The sequence below is a fragment of the Pezoporus occidentalis genome, unplaced genomic scaffold (assembly GCF_034315485.1).
Source record: "Pezoporus occidentalis ecotype Australia unplaced genomic scaffold, CSIRO_AGI_Poc_V1 ctg72, whole genome shotgun sequence".
In the NCBI taxonomy this organism is placed as follows: domain Eukaryota; kingdom Metazoa; phylum Chordata; class Aves; order Psittaciformes; family Psittacidae; genus Pezoporus; species Pezoporus occidentalis.
In genome coordinates, this window is record NW_026916072.1 from 721,619 (window position 1) to 738,220 (window position 16,602).

The window sequence follows — 16,602 nt, forward strand, 5'->3', positions numbered from 1 at the left end:
CAGAAGTGCCTTAACCTGCTGTCTAACACCAGCCTTGCACAGCAGGGAGGCCAACGGGCTGGGTTTCCAAGGGGTGACGGGAATGAGAAGGTGGCTCACCCCTTGGCAGGGCCAAGGCAGCGCGTGGGAAGCACCGCACCCACCTTACGTGGCCTGACAGCGCTGGGGTTTTCCTAACCACAAAGGTCACAGCCAGCTCGGAAGGTTGGGCATGGTTTAACCAGCCTTATGGCTCTGTTCGAAGCATGGAAAGGTTTCCCACCGGAGGGAGAAGAAACATGAATGGGACAAAAAGAGCCAGAAAACCTGATTCATCACTAGTACTGATCCCCAGAGAAGCGAACAGCCAAGGCACTGTTCTCAAACCATTAGAGAGCACTAGAAAAAGCAGATGTGTCTTTCCCACCTGCACACGTCTAGCCCCAGGCCAGATTTCTTTAAGAAAGGTTATTAATTCAGATGTTAAAAGCTCTTGGCTTCACACTCCATTGCTCAGGTGTTCCTCCTCTGCCACAGTGCCCTTTGGAGTGCTCTAAAGGCCAGAGCAGATTTAAAGGGAGGAAAGAGAAGGGAAACAAACCAAACTGCCCTAGCTAAAAGCAACCCAATCCCATCTATAAATTGGCAAGTTCAACTGACAACAAGATTTAGCATCCCACCAAGGTCAAGGAAATTTTCCACTGAACACTCCATGTTCCCAGGACACAGAAGAGGAAAGCACAAGATCTGTTGGTGAAAACCAGGAGACAGCACACACTCAAACAACTTGGTACTGGGTTTGTGTTATCATGCAGAATACTGCTTGCAAAACCCCCCAAATCCAGTGAGGTACAAATGGAAACCATTGACTCAACATTTCTTAGTATTCCCTACTACAGCGGGATCCCCTTGGTCTATTATCTCCAAGTAATCTTTTCCCTCAAAGCAAATGAGGGACAATCACCAACATCACAGAAGTGCATTCCCAGTGATATCCAGCGTTGCTTAAGCTGGGTATCAGTGGAATACATCCATTTGGATGCCCATTTCCTTCCCTAATACCAAAAATAATCCTATACCATGAAGGTTCATTATCCACTCCTTTCAAATACAAAGCACTAACCTTCATTAAAGTGTTTTCATCTACCAGCAGGAAGGGCAATACTTGAACCTGCATTAAGCAAAGGAAAGGAAACACTACAGATAAAACCCTCTCCCACTGGCAATTAAAGAGGCTCTTCATGGAAAAGCTGCCCTTTACAATGTTTGCCCTACTTAGCATTAGCTCTCAATTAGTAAGAGGCAATGCTCCAGAGGATGGTAGGAAAATATTAACAGGTACAAAGTAGAGGTTGAAGGCTGTTAAATGAGAGCAGAAGATCCTCCAGGTGACAATAAGAGGAGGAAAATGGGTTGTAGTAAACTGAATGCCTCCCCTCAATGCAAAGCATGAGGCTGAAGCAGTGCAAATGCAGTACAACCAAAAAGAAAGCTGCACTCAAGTCATTTGGCTGCAGGAAAAGATTGCAAAGCACCAGAAATTAAAACCTGTGGAGAAACGGGCATGTGGGAGAAGATGACCACAGGATGCTGCATAGCACCACACAAGCAATGCTCTTAACACACCAGCATCACCAAGAGCTTACATAGCAGCAGTGACACAAACCCACCAGGGAGAGGGAAAGCTCTGAAGAGGGGCCCATCACCTAAATACGATGGAAGAAACCAGAAGGTGACACTGAGCCAGTAACAGCCTTCACTCTCTTTTCCCACGAAACAGAAACACTCGCAGTGCTGGAAAGCAGAGTCAGAGGAACAGTTAATGGATTTAATCTCATTTTGTCCTACTGCTGCAGTGAAACCAGATGACATACACTCAGAATTTACAAGCCAGCTGGACAACCACTAGGACAACTCAGTAAGACAGAGGCAGCACCAGAACTAACCCAAGAACATAGAGCAGCCACGCTGTGCCAGATTCAAACCCCATCTGGGTAATGTCTGCTCTGACAGTGGCACTTGTGAATTCCTCCGGGAAGCATCCAAGCAGCAGAGCAGATAGAGGATGGTCCTTGCCCTTGTATTGCTTTCCAGCTTGCAGCAGACAGCAAAGTGTTTCCTGAGCTGGAAATTGCATTTGGACTGTTATGTTTAATGGCCCCTGACAGACCTTCCCACAAAAGCAGGGCAACAGCAGTTTTATATCTTACAGTGTGGGCTAGAAAGCAATTTCATCACCAGCGCAGCAAAAAGGCAATTGCTTTGGGATGTACTAATGGTATCTCCATGTTCAGGGCCGGGGAGCTAAGAATCACACATTTACACCAACACTGCACCTTCTGAAGATGTTCCTGCCAGAAAACTGGCTGTGAAACAAGGAAGAGATAGGGGAAAAACCCAACACAGCAACAAGCTACCCAAGCATACAGCAGGTCATGGACAGACAGAGGAAAGAGTAATGTCAAGGTATGATCTACTAAAATGCTCACAAATATTTGCAAAGCAAAAGTCTAAACATGAAGGGACTTTTTAGCAGTGTAAATAAGGTATTCTTGTCTGATCCCAAGGCAAGACACTATTTGGTTGTACCTTAAAGGGGGAAATACAGATCTCCCAAGTAATGAATGAAAAAGCACTTCCAGGACTAGCAGAGAGGAAGTCTTCAGCTCTCCCTTGAGATGTCAAGGGAGAGGAAAAGCAAAGTTTACAGACATCATCTCAAGTCCCGTTGCTTTTTCCTATTACAAAACCACCCTCCCCAGTCCAGTTGGGAAAATTCTGCTTTACTGTGTATTTTTCCCTATTCCTTTCCCCACCTGCAGGTCAAAGCCCACACCAGATCCCCAGTGCTCCACCTGCACTTCAGCAGGGCAGTGTTTCAGACATTTGTGCATACATTAATGCATACTTACAAGTCAGGCATTTTAGATCTCAATTTAGGTGCACAAGGTAACTGTTAACGTGAGTCGTGTAGTCACTCATAAGCATGATGGCATGAACCACATCTGATACACTATAAAAACAATGCTCAAAACCAAACACATTTATATTGGCTCTGCTCAACTGCTGTATAAATAAAGGAAAAATGATTCATAGGCTGCAGTTCTCACAGCAGTAACATTTACTGAAAAACAAATGCAAAACTAATTAAACTTCACTAGAAGATTTGCAATTGGAAGCAGCTTAATCAGCAAAAAAAGGGACAGATCCACAGAATCATGGAATCGTTAGGGTTGGAAAGGACCTTAAGATCATCCAGTTCCAACCCCCCTGCCATGGACAGGGACAACTCACACTAAACCCTGCCACCCAAGTCTCTGTCCAACCTGGCCTTGAATACCGCCAGGGATGGAGCATTCACAACCTCCCTGGGCAACTCATTCCAGTGCCTCATCACCCTAACAGGAAAGAATTTCTTCCTTATATCCAGTCTAAACTTCCCCTGTTTAAGTTTTAACCCGTTACCCCTTGTCCTATCACTACAGTCCCTAATAAAAAGTCCCTCCCCAGCATCCTTATAGGCCCCATATATCCATGCTCAATACAATGCTGCTACCAGTCAGGGTTTGTTCTTCCGATGATACTTCCTGCCCTAAGGAAGTAAGGTTCTTCAGTCATTATTTGCATGCCTGAATTAAAGCACAGCCAATGATGCAGAAAAAGTCAATGTCTTCATCTAGGGGTTGCAGGAAGGTATTTCATCAGATGACAGTCACCTTGGAGACCTCGGTATTAGATGTGCATTTTGTAAGAACTGCATTTATTCATGTATGAAGTAACTCTGGTGGTTTTACTTACATAAGAACATTTTTCACACCCATAACGTCTCATTTCTTTCCTCCACTTAATTTAACCTCCAAACATCACATTTAATGCCTTCATACTGCCATGACAGTGCTAATCTCTCCCTCTGCCAATGGAGACAGCAGGCCAAACAGAAAATTGCTTCTACCATTCCAAACACAGAGTTTGCTCCCTGAGTTCCCGTTTCCTCCCAAGTCACAGGATATGCAAGACCTGACACCTCCTACCAACAGCAGATCTTGCATGGTTAATAAAAATGAGACATTTTACACCCCAGCCCCCTGCTTTCTAAAGCACTTTATGCATTTCAAAGGGAGATTCCAGCTAGATAATGAAAGAGTCATTACTAGAGCCTAGTCCTGCAAAAGCCCAAGACACCGAGCTTTAATATCATGCCAATCTTATACACAGAACAGCTATTTTGGGTAATTACAGAAGTTGTAATAATGCCTTTGGAGTCCCATGAAGTTGAGCTCACTCTGAGCCATGCAGGCTTGCAAGCAGCAGCTTTTCCAAACGGGATTCAGTTTGGTTTAATAAAATACTGAACAAAACCATCCTTTAGACCTCACTGTTTCCTTGCAGTACTTGAATATAGTCACATACAGGATTTCAAAGCCTAATCTTTAGCTGATGTAAATCAGCATCACCTTGCTACCTGATCAAGTTACACTATCTACATCAGAGGAAAAATCAACCTTATGCCAGGTCTTATTTAGAAGCAGCTCTTGTAACTCAACTGTATTTCACTTTTAGTATAAATAAATTAAATAATCTTAACTGTGATCAGATCCAACCCTTGCTGGTTTGAACTGAGCTCTCTGTTACACCAGAATTCATTCCTTATTGTGTATACATTAAAGACAGTTGCAATGGATTGAGACATGTCTGTAGAAAGGTCAAGAAAAGCATTCAGAAGTATGAGGCTGGTTCTGCATAAAGAACCACGGTGCAAAACCAGCCCTTTGCTGCAGGACAGGTGAAGGATGAAGGTCCATGCGCACTGAGGCTACGAGAAGCGGATCAGAGCTTTTCCTCCTGATCAATCACACACCAGTGGAATACATCTGAACTCTCCAAACCTATAGAGAGGTTGTGGATCACATTTTTGGTCTCCGAAAAGCCACACAAGGACCTGCATGCCTCATCTGGGCCATCCCTGTGTGTGTATTTCAGGTGTTCACTCTAAATCTCAGAGCCTGCTCCCTTAGAACCAGGTAGTGCTCTGAGAGACAAGAAAACTTTGCTTTCTTCTTGGGAGAGAACAGTCTGTTCTTCAAGCTGGCAAAAGCAGTGAAAGCCAGCACGAAACCAAACGAAGCATAATAAAATACTACAAGCTTGCGAGCTACAGCGCACCTTGGTTTGCACTGACGTCTGCAGTGCAGCCTCTATGTTTTCAAGTCCCTTCTGTTAAGTGGCATGATTAATTCCCTTTCAGTTTTCCAAGCCTGCTTCTGCTTAGGAGCCAATTTAGCAATTAAATTAATCATCAAATATTTCTTGCCAGAGAAAGAAAACGGCGTTTCACCTCGCCTGGGCAAAACGCAATTCCCCAAGGATCTGAGAAGTTGTATAAAAAATGTACAACCTGGCAAAAGGGATAGCCAAGAAAGAGACAGGAAGTGACAGATTTAAGAAAATAGCTCTAAAGTGGAGGAAATGAGTCGCCCTTTAAGAAGAAATCATACATATAAAGCACATAAAACAGAGTATTCTTTGTGGACTTGACTGAAGGGAAGAAAAAACAGGATTTAAAAGACACATCCTCAAGAGCATTCAAAGCAAGTTGCTTCAGTGGTCAGCCTCATGTGGTCAAGATGGAAATTTGAGCAGTTTCAAAAGCAGTTTAAACCTATCTGTAAAAAGAACAAAAAATAGGGGAAAACAGAGGGAAAAGGCAACTAAATGCATGGAGGGGAGAGTCTCCAGACAGGGAGTGGACAGGCAGCTGGTCACAGCAAGCAAAGGGAGCATCGCTGTGCTGTGGCCATGCTTTGCAGGTAGAGTCCAAAGGTGATACTCCTGAATGGATAAAAGGAATGTTTTTACACACAGAATATGTATAGGCTGCTCCTGGCAGAGCTGTGCTGAGAAAGCCTTGTGTTGAGTTTCTACTCAGAGGAAGTTCCCCTTGACTGAAAGGATTCCTCAGTGAGTTACAGCCTGGAGGCTGTTGTTGTAGCAAAGGGGTTCAATGCACAGCTTGGGGAGTACATTGAGAAACACCTCTATCACAGGAAGGGCAAGCAGTCCCCAAGCTCATGGATACCCCATGCACCAGGCCTGGGAAGGGACTGGCAGCAGGGCTGAGGAAGGTGTTAAGGGCATTAAGTGACACTGACATTTTATAAAGGAAGCTCAAGCTACACACATACAGCCTTGCTTGTGGGAAGCCTTCCTTAAACACTCTGCTTTCAAAGCTTGTTGCTATAATGCAGGAAATGTCACATATAAAAGAGCTTTATCTGAGAGCAAACACCTTACAGAGCAAGTTTAACCTTTAAGATTGCGTGTTCACCCCCATAAAGAACATTCATTGTCCAGACACGTTCAGCAAGGTTTTGCTGGGGGAGGAGGAGGGAATGCAAGAGGGGAAAAAAATACATCTTCACTCCATTTTATGACTGCAAAAGGCATTTCTGAGGTATTTCTGTCTAGCTACAATGGTTTTCCTTCGTTATAATGCTATCTCATTAAATATACATTTACTTGGACCTGACTCTTTACTTTTGGAATGATCTAAGACATCTTTCACTAGGTAGAGAAATTAGACCAATTAATAAATGTGAAAGCTTCTGCCACAAGGATTTCCCCTGAAAGGGCTTTAACAGCAGATTTAGCACTGACCTGCTTCAAGCAAGCTCTCCGCCTGGTTTTCTCTGGCTATTGAAGGCAGCAGCAGTCGAACAGAGTAACAAACCTGCTACTGTAACACATCACTCATCACAGCCTAACGGGCACGATAAAGTGCTTGCTCGGGAGGGGACTGCGCGGCCACGCCAAACAAAGACCACTTCATCCTGCATTTCCTAGAAATCCCTTTTTGAAAACACAGAAAGAAAAATGCTCATTTCCTGAGCTCTGCCTATGGAAAGCACTGGGAAGCCTGCACCACTCCCCAGCCTTCCCTCTTCTCCCACAGCGCAGAGCTGCCTGCCCTTTCATACAACCGCTCTGTGGCTGCCATCCCCTGCGTCTTTCATTCAGTTATAAATGAAGTAATGTTATAATCACTTGGGGGTTTATGCCTGTTACCTGGAGACACTGCCAGCAGCTTCCTCCTGCAGCCTGCTCAGCGGAGGAGATTTGCAGCAAGCCTAAATCCATCAAGCCAACAAGGTCATCTTCACTGCAGAGCAAGGAATAAAGCCTGGATGAGCCTCACACGTAATTCTGCCCCTGCTCCTCCCGACAGCTCCAGCTCCCGAGAGCTCGGAGAGAGAAGACGTAGGAGAACCACTGGGAAAGCATCTCCCATCACTGACAGTGGTGCCCCTTCTTCCTTCAGAGAACAGGGGTGCACATATATATTTGTGTGTATATATATCGCTCACATGCACATGTGCAAATCTCTAATCTCTCTAGCACGTCCCCACAAATAGAAGACAGAAATGGAGGGATTTAGCATCTCTCCAAACTATTATTCTGTAAATTTGCCGTGGTTTGGGTAAGCGGGGATCTACCCACCGGATGAAGCTTGGGTGCAATGGTAGCTCTGTCTGGAAAGGTACAATCCACAAATGAAGGTGCCCCAGCACTCTCTGGATGCTCTCATGTTTTAATTCCCCTTCAGACATTACGACTTTCCCACTTTCAGTGGCACTACAAGGCAAGAAGCTTCCCAGGCTACCCTGGCACGAAGAGCAGACCTCTCAGCCCTGACCTTCAACCAAAGGGCTGGGAAGGGGCAGGAGAGAAGCTGTGTTTGGCCACTCGACACGGATCCTGCATCTTGCCCTTTTGGGAGGCTGGTATGACATTTGCTGTACCTTCCACGGGGAGGGCTGCCATCCCAGCCTGGTTAACCACTACATTTGAGCCCCCACTCTCAAAGACTAAAGTACAACCGCCCAAAGCTGGCAACTTACAGCATGGGTGGGAAGGTACCAGACTTCCAATGCTATCTGCCTCCTTCAGGTATCTTCTTGTGTCCAAAAGCCATAGAGAGCCACAAAGAGCCACCTTCATGAGCCTGCTGGCCCATTGGCCTGCCTCCTTTTGTGGCTGGGGTCTCCAGTGAGCCCAGGCTCACCCCCACCAGAGCTCCTACAGGGAACCCACCCTTGATGCCATAGGAAAACCAAGGTGGCCACTCCACAGCAGCACCCAGATGAGGGGCACCCAAAGCAGCCAGCTTGACAAAGGGGGCAGCCAGGAAGCTCTCCTAAAGCACAGACAAGAACTTCTCTCTTTACTAAGTCATGTGTCTAAACTGAATTTGGTTTAACTTGAAATATCATTCAGAATATCTGCATCTATTCTCACTCTCTTAATGCTGCTCATGGTGCTGTGTGGTGTCCTGCCATTTAATGCACTTCTCTTACACCTCTTGGGACACAAGATCTCCAAGGCAAAGGCTGCAGCACACAGCCCTTTGCACCTTCTGCACAACACCCAGGCTCCCAGCAGGGACACAGCAATCCTTATGGGATTACAGACTCCATGCTGCAGCAGATCAAACACAGAGGCACTCTCTCCATGCTGTCAATCTGTCACCTTCAGCCCTTCAGGATGACTCTCTGGGAATGAAAACCAACCCAAATTGGATCATACATATAACCACAGCACCACAGGCAAAAACATGGATACTGCCCTAACAGAATAGACCACCAGCAGCTTCTCTGGCAGGATGGGCTCAAATCCACCCAGCAACTGGATCTAGGAAGAATGGACAACCCCATGGTTTGTTTGGAATGTTATAGAAGACACAGGTTGAATGTTAATCAGAAAGAAAAAAGTACTGATCATCAACATATCAATGGGCTCAGTTTAGCTTTCAGTGCTCACTGCTGTCTGGGGTGAGATGCAGGACTGAGTCAGTGTGATATTTCCAAGTCTCAAAGTTATATCTATGGTTTTCTCCCCAGAGGCTGATGGGGAAAGCACTGCAGCACCTCTGCAAAACACTTCAGGATTAAAAAATGATGAAATAAACCCCCCTGTGATAGCATCATCCAAGTGACAATGCTCAGGAACAGGGCTTGGAATATTTTACAGCAATGCTGTTATACTGCAGCACACACAAGGATGTGAACATTTACTTTAGCTAACCCCAGCATGCACGAACACACAAACAACACTAACATGAATAGGGGTGCTTTCCAATGTGTGGCAACTGGAGGAGCCTAACTAGAAGATGAAGATACAGCCATATTTCATCATTATTTACCATCGAGGCACCACAAGAACCACTGCAGCTCCTTTCTCCTGCATATATAATCATCATACAGATAGAACTGGCACCAACCCCAAACTGGACACAACTTTTTTGTCCCACCACACAAAGACGCAGACACAAAGACAAGCAGTGACGTTACACTGGCTCCCAAAGAAAACAACCCCCAAGCCACTGTTCTTCACTGCACACTCTCTGCTTGGACAGGAAGAAAACATACTCTAAGAAGTCACTTTCCAACCTCAGTTTTTGCATAAGGAGCTGGCTGTTCTGCATAGCAACTAGGCATGAAATTATACCAGCTACAACGCAGGCTGCTCAGGGGTTCTTCTGCTGGCCATCAGTCAGGGGCATGAGCACTCCCACTTAGATTTCATACAGCTGCCACACCAAAACATGCCCCATCAGCAGCATGCAGTCACTTAAGTGCAGGATGGTTTTGCTGGCACGCCAATGCAGCTGAGTCTCAGGGTGCAATGCTTTCTTGGCAGGTATTCCTCCTTGCCTAGGGGAGGCTGAAACAGGGGAGCTCTACAGCTAGAAAAAAGTAAGATTATTGTAGCCCATCAGATATGGTTTCCAGCTTAAAGGATTAGAGCTGTGTCACAGCAAGAGCCAGGGAAAACAGCAGGTTGTTCCTCAGCTTGCGCCTTGTAACATTTTACTGTTTACTTGCACTTTAAACCAATTTACTTTCTGAAATAGTATCTCAACCTGTCACCACCACATGCTCCATTTTCTCATTAGAGAACCTGCCTGCAACTAAGATTAAGCACATTTGTGCTGTCCTCACACTCCTTAAGGAGATGGTTTCTTCAGCAAGTGACTGCTTCTCCTCTGGTCTCAGTACTTCCAAACTCACCTTTTATCACAGTCCTGGCCCAGTGCAATGGAGAGCACCTGTAAAACAGCTCCACACTTTACACAGGCACCTGGACTCTCTCCCTCACAGAGAGAAACGGGTTCACTGTGAACAGCAGTTATAAAAGGATCAGCATCTGCTCTGTAACTGCTCAGCAAGAGCGTTGCACAAGAGCAGTTCCTTTCGCCAGCCTGATATTGCAAATGCCAAAGGAATTTGGTTCCCCTCGTATCTCTCCTCATGAGACCTCTGTTTAGAATATTTGAAATTGCTTGGACTCCACCACACTCATAAAACCCCCCAGGGTTTCGCTCTGGCTCTCCTGCTTTCACCACCTCTCACCTCCAGGAGGTTCTTCCCCATTCCTCCACTTTGCTCCCTGGTGCCAGCAAAGCAGCTCCCCCCTGCTTGGTAGAGAAATCATCTTCCACGAGTGCTCTGGGCCATGGTTCAGAGAGGCTGATGGAGAACATGGACAACCACAGGTTTATCTGCAGGGCTCTTCACTTCCAGCTCAATTTGTTTCTGTTTTGATGCCCTCTGGGAACTGAAGGGGACAACTCTGATTACTCCTGGCATTCCTACCTGTGACTTCACTGCACTGCACTGCTGGGGAGGGACATTTCCTGAGCCCACTGTCAGAAAGGAGCTCGTTCTGGCAGCAAATTTGGTGCTCCCTCTCCCTGCTGAAAACAAGTCTGCTCCTGCCTCAGCCCCTGCAGCCCTGACAGTGGAATTTTAATTGAAGTGACTGGTGAAAGAGGGGAGGGAAGGTGTGGTTTGGCTGCAGGACACAGAGTCAGGACCTCTTACACTGCACCTTGCCCCGACGGTGCCTCCTCCTGTGCCCTGGGGATAACCCCATGCCATGCAGGGAGAGCTGTGGCAGAAGGAGCATGGGAAAGGTTTGCAATGGGCTTTGATGCTGAAGCACAAAATTGCAGACCTGAGGTAACGGTTCCCTCACTGCGGTGGGAAATCAGGGTCCTCCAAGGTTCCCTGTGAGCAAGGTCAAACCCACACTTCTTCAAGCTTGCTTGAGAATGAGAGCCAGGCTAAAATTAAGTTGAAAAGTAACTTCTCACCCTCTTGTGAAAGAGGCCACAAAAAGCCTAAATGCATCTTCAAAGCCTAAGCAGCTCTTCAATGAGAAATACTCCCCGGAGAGGAGAGCAAGAACGGGCACATGTTCACAAGCCAGAGCTGGGAGCTGACGCCAGGGCCTGGGTAGGGCAGAGCTGCTGTTCTCAAGGGATGGGGACTCAGTGGGGAGGGAGGTCCATGGTATGTTCCAAGTCACCTTTTGCCATCCTCATCTACTAGATTTCAGTATTTATCCATGCTAATGGAGCAGAAGGGAACACCAACTTCAAGGCAGAAGAGCTTATGTGAAACAGGGCACATTCCTCTCATGCTCTTCCTTCACCCCATGAGACCTATCTCGTGGTAATTTGATTGAAAGCTAGTTTTCCACCAAAACTCTACTTTCAGTCAAGAAGGCAGCAGTGACAGCATCAGAATGCTATTTGGGCCTGGAACTGAAGAGCTGTCAGATAGCTTTATGGGGTTAAAATAAAACCCAACACATAGAAAAGCAAACACAGGAGCCAAGAGATGGCAAACCTTAAGATGTCTGAAAACCAAAGGAGACAAACATCAGAGATTCAGAACTCACCAGAACGGTCAGCTTACAAAGCCTCCTCTCACTCCTTCCCCTACATTGCAAAAGATGAGTGTGCAGTTCTGGGCAGGACTGGTTTCAGCAAAGTCTCTTTGTGAAATGAGCACGAGGACATGTGCAGGGGGAACAAATATCAGGGCAGGAAAGGGAGAAGATGGGGAAATGAATCCAGAGGCTGCAATAGAGTTCAAAAGCTTCAGGAAGTCAGGGGTTTTATCCAGTTGTTAAGTGCCCTGTGGAGGTACATACACTCTTTCAAGCCAGGCCTGTCTCTGGAGCAGAAATTCAACACACTTTTCCCCAGAGAAAGTCCTATTGTCCTGCAGTCACATAGCTAAATTCAGACGTTTCATTCAAAGTGTGAAACAGATTCCTGTACTGCTTTTAAGGGGAGAATCCATCCACCACTACTGCTCCTTCACATAACTACACCAGCTTTGTTCAGAGCCAGACACAGCACAGCTCCCTATCCTCAAAAGGAAAGGGAGGCAACATATAAACAACATATCACTGTACATCACAGCCTCAGAGCCTGCATACCTCAAACAGTAACCAGTGCTAACAGTCTGAGGCACCTCGACAGATGTATAGCCAAGCAGCTATAAAAGAGCCTTTGTGCTGGCTGAACAGGAACAAGGCATTTTCTGTAAGGGAGAAGGCCTTGACCACCTACCAGAACACATGGGGTTACACATTTCACACTTCCCCTGCACCAGGAACCACGAGGGCAGATGGCACAAAGCAGATGCCGTGGACTCAGAAATGACGCGTTTTCTGCAGAGCAACCTCAGGGATGAGGAGGAGCCACATCACAACCAGGAGGAAAATGACACTGCCTTCACCTTCCACCTTCCTTGCTTGCAGTTCCCCTATCAGGACTGCACCACTTGGTTTCAATGTGAGCAGACCTGCAATTGAGTAGAGGCTTGCCCCTGCAATAGAGTCCATGCAGGAGATCATCATAAACACTTCTGATTCACCACCCAGAGCTCCAGACAGAGCTTTTCACCCTAATGCTTGGGCACTCAGCTCCTATTTTATATATTTTGAAATATCCTTTTCATCTTCACCCTACTTTCCAGTTCTGAAATTAGGCTAATTCTTTGAGGCTGCAGGAGCTCTGGTGTTATTTTTGGCCTAGAAACCACGTGGACAGTTTCTCCTGAATACAAGAACATGCAGTAGTGATGCTACCATCAGCAAACTTCACTATTGCACAGGATCAGAGGTGGCTTCCAGCTGGGCCCAGGAAAATGCAGCAAGACAAAGTGCACCTGCAAAAGGCTCTCGCAGTGACTACAGAGCACATTTCAACTCTGAGGAGTCACAAAAGGGGGAAAGATTATCTGAAAAAGCCAAAATTGCTATGCCCAAAATCTGGAAAAGCCACAGCTCACGAACATTCCCAGGGAAGTAAAAGCCCTGCTGCTTTATGAAGATTAAATCTGTGACTGTCTCTCTGTCGTTGGTTGGTTTTTTGTTTGCTTTTTAAATAAAGATCCCCTTGGCCAAAGGAAGTGTCTTAATAGGAGAAGGATATAAGTACGTCAGTAAAACGATCTGTGATAAGGTTGAACAAACAAGGGAAGGGAAGGTGATGGTGAGGTTTATTGACATACTTGTGTTAAGGTTAACCAAATTTCCCTTTTGTCATGATAGCAAAGGTACAGAGGCAAGGAACAGTATTTGTGCTGACCTGGACAATGAACACGAGAGGTGTGTGCCCTGGAGTCGCTCTGCTCAGACAAGAGGGTTTTTTAGTGAAACATCTGGGCTGAAGGCTGTATGAAACCATTAAAAACACTGTGTCAGGCATTGAACCCATTCTGCACCCACACACTGAGGGGGCTGCAGGGAAAAGGATTATAAAACCTCAGCCTTAAGATACAGACAGTTCCCCATCGAGTATTTATGCAGAATTACACTGTATTAATTCTCAACACCCACTTACTAAGAACTTTCTTTGTCCTTAATAAGACAAAGGATATTGCCCTTATGCAGAGATGCTGAGGATGAACCCTGCTGTCCCCTGGGCAAATGTTTTTTCTCTCTATAAGACAATAACAGACTAAAAAGTATGGTTACAAAGGATTAAGGCAGCTCAGTTAATGCAAGCTAACACTCTCTCCTGCATTCCTCACTAATACAGTGGTGGCATAACCAGCCAAAACATGTAGCTTTAATTCAAATAAGGTTTAAAGAAGTTACTGCCAAGTAATTACACCCACTGAAGGCCTACAAGCAGAGGAACCTTCATTAAGACTCTGCTGCCATTCTCAGAGCACTTTTCTAAGCAGCTGCACCAATGTGAAGTGGCAACCATGAACAAGAGCAGGCAATGAGTTTTCATGAACAAACTTGTACTTGCCTTTCAGAAAGCACATCGACACGAGGTCTGAGCACAGCCAAGAGGACAGCAGGCAAGGATGCAGCACCCAAACGCTGGCTGCCTCCTCCAAAAGGCCTGGACAACCCAAAGGTAGACAAGTTTTATGTCTTTATTGGTCTGATAACATGCTTTGCTTTGCAGCTGGAAGGAGGTGACAGTAACACTTCTGAAACTGCAAGTAGCTTTCTGCCACCCTTTCCTGCTTTCTAATGAACTGCTGGCTGTGTCCAAACTGTGGTTTCCCATTTATTTCATTGCTAATCCTAGCCTCTGTCTAAGAACCTGGGCTTAATCCACAGAGTACCGGATGCTTCTGAAGACTGCTTCCAAGAAGAAAAATATAGCACTCAGCTGGAAGTCCCTAAAGCCATTCAGTAGGAAGGATTAAACCCAGAGACATGGATGGAGCTTAGATCCAGTGGGCATGACCCTACCTGTGCTCTCTTCGTTACACAAGAGCAAGTCATGCCTTTTCCTAAACCTCTTTCTAAGCTAATGACTCTAAAGCACTGGCTCTAGGAGCCTCTTGCCACAGCTCTGCATAAATATTTAGGGCTCTCATCCTGTGCTGCCATGTGCTCTCAGCCATAAACCAGAACAGACGGTAAATGAAGCTCTTTGCCCTACCTTAGCAATGCTCTCAGGACATCAGACCAGCAAGAGCAGAAGCTGAGCACTGGAGCTTCACCTACGCTGCAGCCCTTGGAGGAAGGCACTGCCAGCAGCACAGCTAAAACAGCATTACACAGACTGCCGGGTGCTTACTTGAAAAGAGAGCTTGCTGTGGTGGCTTTCCTCTGATCAGCAATCCTTCACATCAGGGTACAACACTCAATGTGGACAAAGTATAAAAGGATAAATGGGCATTTCCTATTCTAGGAGTCCTAAAAAGGACTTTGGGTCATCAAAATGTAAACGACATGCAGGCTTTGGCTCTTTTATAGAAGCCACCATCGCCACACAAGCTGCAAGTAATGGCTCGAAGCTCAACTGGTTCTCAAGCACCCCTCCTGATAAAAATCAGTCAAAACTTTCACCTTTGTTTCATTACTGTAACAGAACTTCGAAGTTGCTCAAAACACCAGTAGAAATTCACTTCTATGCAAGAAGCTACCAGAAATACCCAGAACTCAACTTGACATTCTGCAAGGACCCCCATATACACTTTCAGCTGAAACTTTGGGATTTAGGGGAACAGAATCAGTTGGTTCCCCAAACTCTTCTAATTATGTTCCCAAGTTCTTTGTGACACAGAAAGGTCATTTTGGTCGAGGCATGCAGGAGGATAATCCCCACCCTTCGGGCAATCAGGATTTCTGCCAAGATTTTAGAGGTCTCCAGCTGATAACCATGGAAGTTCACACCGCCAGGAGTCCAGATAAGCTTTTAACAGGAAATTAGTGCCAAAATGTTTTAAGCATTATAAGGATCAATTAAAGATGGTGCAACAGTCCAGAAGAGCAGAATTAAGTTCTCTGCTCCAAGTCGGATGCGTTTGGAACACGAAACAGCAGCAGCAGCTCCGCAGCTGGGAGGTTTCTACAGGAAATGAGGTTAGACAAATCCTGGACTATTAATCCTCTGTGCAGGCAGAGTACTCACACCATGCACAGAGCACTCAGTTACACTGCTACCTGCCTGCTGCAGGGACGGGTGTTCCATGCTGTCATCTTGCATCTTCCCTGTTCATCAATGAACCAGTGGTTCCCCCACCATAGCCTAAAAGCCAAGCTTCTCCCTGACATATGCTAAGTGCACTTGGGTACTCTGCACGGGAGGACTCAACAGACAGAACTCATTAGTAACTGCAGCTGTGAGCTGTAAAACATAAACCCAGTGGCACAATGACTGCCATCCTCTGCCTTGTCAGCACTCGGGGAACCACAATGTGCATGGAGGACAGGGACTTTAGGAATAGGGAAGCAGAAGAGGAATTGGCAGCTCCTGCGCTGAGGTGAGGAGTCACCTGGTGTTAACAGCTCTACTCAATCTATCCCCCAGCACCAGACCAGAGACCACAAACACGGTGAGCTTGTAAAAGATAACTGTACAGATCACAGATATATCCTCAGAGTGTGCCCAAGGCCCCTGCCAGCACAGGGGTGCTCACAGAGCAGCCACCCAGTGCTGTCCCAAGGCACAGTTAGCCTGCCAGGTCCCATTTTCTCCAAAAGCATCAAGCAAAGCCTTTGCTGCAGGTGAGTGCTACACCAATACAGCTCCTATAGTGCTGTCTAAAGCAGCTCTGGACAATTCTCTGCGTTCAGTCTCTGACAGTTCAAAAGAAAATTACCTTGCATTAAACCTGTTTTGGTTTTTTAAAAGTAACAACTGGATATGGCCTCAAAACCCAATGCACCCATCCATTTAAAAGAGCTGCTTTTTCTTTCTTCTCTGTAATAATACAATTGTTTATATTAAAACAATCCAGTAGTTCTTAAAACACCATACACCAAGTATAACACAGCACTGAAAGCATTTGAGCTGAG

General features: G+C 46.0%; 2 protein-coding genes across 2 annotated transcripts in view; both read right to left on the reverse strand.

Annotated features, from left to right (window-relative positions):
* Nucleotides 1-16,602, reverse strand: part of SNRPA1 (small nuclear ribonucleoprotein polypeptide A') — a 116,606-nt gene that overhangs the window by 63,450 nt on the left and 36,554 nt on the right. The gene's annotated exons all lie outside the window — the stretch shown is intronic.
* Nucleotides 1-16,602, reverse strand: part of CHSY1 (chondroitin sulfate synthase 1) — a 74,708-nt gene that overhangs the window by 42,204 nt on the left and 15,902 nt on the right. The gene's annotated exons all lie outside the window — the stretch shown is intronic.